The sequence below is a fragment of the Gossypium hirsutum genome, chromosome A10, assembly GCF_007990345.1.
Source record: "Gossypium hirsutum isolate 1008001.06 chromosome A10, Gossypium_hirsutum_v2.1, whole genome shotgun sequence".
Taxonomy (NCBI): domain Eukaryota; kingdom Viridiplantae; phylum Streptophyta; class Magnoliopsida; order Malvales; family Malvaceae; genus Gossypium; species Gossypium hirsutum.
Window position 1 is genome coordinate 48,305,289 of NC_053433.1, and position 7,125 is coordinate 48,312,413.

The following is a 7,125-nucleotide window of genomic DNA, read 5'->3' on the forward strand; positions in this document are numbered from 1 at the left end:
TGACAATACTTTGCCTACTCCTATCGTTTCTTTGTTGCAGGAATTCGGAGATGTTTTTCCTGGAGAAGTGCCAAATGGCCTACCTCCCATTCGAGGAATCGAGCACCAAATCGATTTTGTGCCCGGAGCTGCAATTCCAAATAGGCCAGCATATAGAAGTAATCCTGAGGAAACGAAGGAATTAGAAAAGCAAGTAGCCGAATTAATGGAGAAGGGCTACATCCGTGAAAGCTTAAGTCCGTGCGCGGTTCCGGTATTGTTGGTTCCTAAAAAGGATGGATCCTGGCGAATGTGCGTTGACTGCCGCGCTATCAACAACATCACAATAAAATATCACCATCCCATTCCCCGCCTCGACGACATGCTTGATGAACTTAGTGGAGCCCAATTGTTTTCGAAGATCAATTTAAAAAGTGGGTATCATCAAATTAGAATGCTGGAGGGAGACGAATGGAAAACTGCGTTCAAAACTAAATATGGTTTGTATGAATGGTTGGTAATGCCATTCGGACTTACCAACGCTCCGAGTACTTTCATGCGTCTCATGAATTATGTTTTACGTTCGTTCATTGGAAAATTCTGTGTTGTGTATTTTGATGATATTTTAGTCTATAGCAAGAGCTTGGAAGATCATATTCAACATCTACGTGCCGTGCTTGAAGTCTTACGAAAATAGGTACTTTATGCCAATTTAAAGAAATGTTCTTTTTGCACTAATGAAGTTGTTTTTCTAGGCTTTGTGGTAAGTGCTCGTGGATTAGAAGTTGACCAAGAAAAGGTCAAGGCGATCAACGAATGGCCACGTCCAACGAACATCAGCCAAGTGAGGAGTTTTCACGGGTTGGCAAGCTTCTATCGAAGGTTTGTGCCTAATTTTAGTGCTGTAGCTGCCCCCTTGACAGGTATAATTAAGAAAAATTCTCCTTTTGTGTGGACTGATGAACAAGAAAATTCTTTTAATAAGCTTAAGGAATGTCTAACTAATGCACCATTGTTGTCTTTACCTGATTTTAACAAAACATTCGAGATAGAGTGTGATGCTTCAGGTATCGGCATTGGCGCTGCTTTGATGCAAGATGGACGGCCTATTGCATACTTTAGTGAAAAGCTTAACGGAGCTACGTTGAATTATCCAACGTATGATAAGGAACTATATGCATTGGTCCGAGCTCTCGAAACATGGCAACACTATTTATGGCCGAAGGAATTCGTAATTCATTCGGACCACGAGGCTCTAAAGCATTTGAAGGGACAAACCAAGCTCAATAAACGTCATGCCAAGTGGGTGGAGTATTTGGAGTCATTTCCGTACGTGATCAAGTATAAAAAGGGTAAGGAAAATGTTGTAGCCGACGCCCTATCACGAAGGTACGCACTTGTCAATTTAATGGATTCTAAATTGCTTGGTTTCGAATTTATCAAAGATCTTTATAAATCTGATGCTGACTTTGGTGAAATTTATGAGTCTTGTTCGCATGGTGCTTGTGAAAAGTATTTTCAGCATGAGGGCTATTTATTTCGTGAAGGCAAGCTTTATGTGCCTCAAAGTTCTGTGAGAAACGTCCTTGTAGAAGAAGCTCATAGCGGAGGACTTATGGGCCACTTCGGAATTGCTAAAACTTTAGCAATATTGCATGAACATTTCTATTGGCCCAAAATGAAACGTGACATAATAAGGAAATGTGATCGTTGCATCACTTGTAAGAAGGCAAAGTCACGAATCAAACCGCATGGATTATATACCCCGTTGCCTATTCCTGATGCTCCGTGGGTAGACATTTCAATGGACTTCGTTCTGGGCCTTCCAAGAACCAAAAGAGGGAGAGATTCAATATTTGTTGTTGTAGACCGTTTTTCAAAAATGGCCCATTTTATACCTTGTAATAAAACTGATGATGCTACTAACGTTGCTAGTCTGTTTTTCAAGGAAGTTGTTAGGTTGCATGGGATCCCTCGAACCATTGTCTCTGATCGCGACACAAAGTTTCTAAGTCATTTTTGGAGAACGTTGTGGGGGAAATTGGGCACCAAACTTCTATTTTCGACGACATGCCACCCTCAAACGGATGGCCAAACCGAATTAGTCAACCATGTGCTATCAACTTTGCTTCGAGCTATTTTGAAAAAGAATTTGAAGATGTGGGAAGATTGCTTACCTCATGTGGAGTTCGCATACAATCGAACCGTTCATTCTGCTACGAAATTTTCTCCTTTTGAGGTAGTATACGGTTTTAATCCCATTACTCCTCTTGATTTGATTCCTATGCCTTCTAATGAATTAGTACATGTAGATGGCAAAAAGAAGGCCGAATTTGTTAAGCAATTGCACAAAAATGTTAAGGATAATATTGAGAGGAGAACCGAACAATATGTTCGAGGGGCAAATAAAGGGCGCAAACGAGTCGTGTTCGAACCCGGTGACTGGGTTTGGATCCACATGCGCAAGGAACGGTTTCCCGATCAAAGGAAATCCAAGCTTCAATCAAGGGGTGATGGCCCTTTTCAAGTATTGGAACGGATCAATGACAACGTCTACAAGATTGACCTACCGGGTGAGTATGCAGTGAGTGCAAGTTTCAACGTTGCTGACCTTTCTCCTTTTGATGTAGGTGACGATTCGAGGACGAATCGCTTCGAAGAGAGGGAGGATGATATGAGCTCGCCCACGAAGATAGGTGCCGAATCCATGTAGTTGCCTTTGGGGCCAATTACTCGAGCACGTGCCAAGAAGTTCCAAGATGCTGTAGCAAGCTATATTGCTCGATTGTGGAGTGATGGATTGATTGCCCATAAAACGCCCAGCTCAACTAGCTTGATTCGCAATTTCCTACAAGCTGATTTTAGCTTGTGTCAGCTCAATTTAGCTCAATTCGGCACTTAATTAGTTCAAGGAGCTGATTAAATTTATTTTTAATAAATTTAATTAGTTGTGTTAGTTTAGAATCAGCTCAAATCATTTAATTAAATAAATGTGTCTTAATCTGGACATTTTTAATTCAGCTTATTAAATATGTTTTATATTAGTACATGCCTTTAATATGTCCATATTAAGTCATAAATTAAATGTGTTTAGTTTAATTACAAAGTTTTAATGTGTCTTGACTAAGACAAATTTATTAGTGGCTGCTAATTAATTTGTCTTAGCCGAATTAATGTGCAGAATTTTAATATGTCCAGCTGCTGATTTCATGAGTATTAAACTTGTCCTAATCACATTTATTTGATGTTTTTCAGCTAGCTTAATGGCAAAGAAAGCTCATAAAGAAGGAGCATGTATTTGGGCACATGCATGGACGGCATTTAAAGTGCAGCTGCCTTGTGTTTCCAGCTGACTTTTCGTGCAGCTCAATGGACTTCTAGCTGCTGTTTTTGAGCTTCTCCAAGGGCCAATTTCGTGGAGAGCAATGGCCAAAGAGTGTATCATAAATTCCAGCAGCCAATTCACTTGGTGGCTACTCATATTCGGCCAAAGAAGCATAATTTTTGAAGCTGTCCATTTCTCTTCTCCATAGCAGCAATTAAGCTATTTTAAAACATTAGTTGAATGTGAATTATCATCATTAAAAGGGCCAGCCGAATCATCTCTTCTAGAAGGATAAGATTCAGATTTTTGTTCATCAATGTATTTGGGAAATTTCTAGGAAGTTTCCTATAGAAACTTAAGGCATAAGAATCTGATTAATAGGCTATTCGGCTGCCTTAGTCCAGCCTATAAATAGACCATGTAATTCACATTTTGGAGGTTAATGAACAATTTGATAGCTTTGCTAAATTGTGAGGTTGTTTTCAACTCTCGTTATTCTCCAAAAACTTGTGAGACTTATCAAACATCTTTGTGGCGTCAAACTTGTTTTTGTTTCTTCCCGAACTTATCACTTTAATCCCAAAAGTGTGGCGTTCGATTCATACTAAGGTTCCTATCACCATTGATAGTGGGTCAAAGTTTCTTTCCATTTGACAAACCTTCCATCCATCCTTACCAACCTAAGCATTCTCCTAAGTTACGGGTTAACACATTCCTATTGTGTTAGTTCGGCTTTCGAATCCTTAGCCAAATTGCTTCCATTGTTTTCTAACTCATTTCCTAAACCAACAAAACCTTTTTGAGCCTAAATAGACCTCTTTCTTCTAGCCTATTTTGTAAAGCCTCAATTTACTCCTAATTCACGATCGGGCGATCTTTACGACTCAATTCGATCTCGATGGTGAGGGCGTATCAATTGTGGCCAAGCCAAGTTTCTCCACCATTAATTTACTAGTGACATTTGTACAACTCTCGCCATACACAATAAGGCTACACACCTTGCCTTGCACAAGGCAGCGTGTATGGAAGATGTTCTCACATTGTTGTTTGATCTCCGCACTTTGTAAACTTAGGCTACATTTAATCACGAGAATTTCACCTTCGATTTTGCCATTAGCTGTCAACACCATTGTACTTCGGTTAGGGCATTGACTAGCGATGTGCCCTCGTCCCAAGCACTTAAAGCACTTGATGTCCCTCGTACGATTTGGATTACCAACTTCTTTGCCTTTACTTAATTCACCGACAGGTTTGTTAAACTTCGTAGGATTGTTTTGATCCTTCGGGCAGTTAGGAAAGTCTCTTTTGCTCGTACCTTGTCCCCACTTTAAGTTGTTTGCAGGGTTGGAATAGGTCAGAACGGATATTTTCTTCTTGAGTTGTTTTTATACTTTAATTGCAACATGAATCATGTCGGTCACCTCAACATAGTTCTAAAGCTCCACCACTTAGCAATCTCTCGATTTAGCCCAGTTAGGAATTTAGCCATGGTTGCCTCGTGTTCTCTTCCACGTCCGCATGAATCATTGTAATTTCCATTTCTTTGAAATAATCCTCTACGCTTCGGGGGCCTTGTGTAAGGTTTTGCAATTTTTGGTATAATTCTCGATGGTAATAAGATGGAATAAATCTCTTTCTCATCTCAGCTTTCATCTCGGGTGATACGATCGCGACCTGGAGTGCATCAAGTTCGAGCAAGGACTCAATGGTGCTACCTCAAGGACCAATTACGCGAGCTCGAGCTAAGCAATTCAAGGAGGCCGTTTCGGCCTTAGTTAATCAAGTGTGGGGCGAGGCTTTGGTTGGAGAAATAGATCGAGTTGGGACCAGCTTAATAAAGTGTCCTTGCAACATTTTGCAAACTAATTTCAGCTCAATTTTCGCTCCTTGAACCCGTTCCAACTAAATTGAACTTTTATTTATTTCTTTTAGCTTTGCATTTAGTTTGCATTTTAATACTTGCATTTAAGCCTCTTAGTTTAATAAATGAGTTGCTGGTCATTAATACAACTCATCTTAGTTTAATTAAATGAGTTTATTTAATGAATTTAATTTAATGAGTTGCTTCTTTAATTAATCTAGTTACTAGGTTAATTTATTGGTGCATGAGTTAAAGTTCATTAAATACTTCTTTTAATTAACTAGTTGTTGGAATAAATGATGCATAAGTGTGTGTTCATTTATTTACGTAGTTGTTAATTTGTTTAAAGTTTAATAATTGAATAAATGTGACGGTTACATATGTTTTAATTGTAGGTGACTTTTCAATTCACAAAGGCTGTTACGCATTCAATAAAGGAGACTTTTCAAGTTATTTTGGTTATAAAAGAGGGGGCTATTATAAAGGAAGCATTAAGCATCATTAAAAGAGAGTTTAAAGGAGCATTTCATGTCCTTTAAAATCTGGTAGCAGCTTGTTCAAATACCCCAACGTTTTTTTTTGCTACTTAATGGACAATTTATGCATTTTAAATTTCATTAAAGTGGCTGGAGTCTATTCAACTAGCCAAAGGGAAAATCAAGAGTCATTTTTCAAGCCTTTAAGGACATCAATTCAACTAGTTAAAGAGAGGAGTTATTTTGACTCTAGAATTTCAAAAGTCTTTGATTTATAATTAGCCCTTTAATAGCACTTTACTATGTGACCATTCGGCTAGCTCATTTTAGCCTTATAAATTCTTGTAACCAAGCCTTTTGGAGACACTACTTTTTGAACATTTTTGAATGATATTCTGCCAAATTTGTGAGGCAAACTTTTCTCTGTTTTCGTTCAAAGATTTGTTGGCTACCTAGTGTTCTAGTTGTGTCATCCATTTTCTTTGTTGAAAACTGAACTTATCACTACTCGTAGTGTGGCGTTCAAACATACCAAGGTTCCTACTTTGCTAAGTAGCGGGTCGAGGTTCTCATATTCTCCATTCGACCACCTTGAAAACTTATAAACATTTGGGTTAATATTTTCTAATATTGGTTCGTGTCTGTTTTCGAGATCATTTTTATTTTCATTCCAATCTATCTTTTCGTTTCATTATAACCAAACCTACAAAAACTTTGTTAAAACATCCTTTTGAACAAATCTAATGCTACTTCTGCGTAGACAATCAGGCAAACTCACATACGACTCGACTCACCCTGAGGCGGATCGTATCATTTGGTATCAGAGCTACAAAAACAAGGAGTACGAGCATTCAAAATTACTCCAGGAATAGTCTGTGACTCATCAAGTAAGTTTCAAAAAAAATCGAAAAAAATTCAAATTAAAAAAAAATTGAAAAAAAACAAAATCTGAAAATTTAACATAGTTTTACTCCTTCTCCATTTTTCAATCCTGAAACTTTTACCCTCTCATCCACTTCCATCCTTGACCTTTTCGCCACACTATACCCAAATTAATTTCTTTCTTGTAAGCCTACCCAGTTTTAAATCACATCATCCTTTGTTACCCATTTGAAACCGACCACCTAGACTAAGGTTAAGCCTTGGCGAATCTGCTTACGAAATCACGAGAAAGGTAAAGAAAGGTAAAAGGTACGAGAGTTGTGAGCGCAATAGAGTGGAGATAAAAGCCTATTCTCGAGCGTAAAACACGAGTGTGAGTGCCAATAAAATTTTCTTGTGAGTGACTAGTGAGGTTTTTGTTGTGAGGTTCTTTACTAAACTCAATGTCACAAGAATCTGATCCTAACATGGAAGATCATCCTGTACGACAACTGATACGACCCGCCCCCGGGAACGGCTATTGTTTCAGCCTACAAGCGAGGCTCGTCGTGTTTGCAAGCTGGACGTAGCTCAATCTTATTTTGTGGAGCTTCATTTAGCTC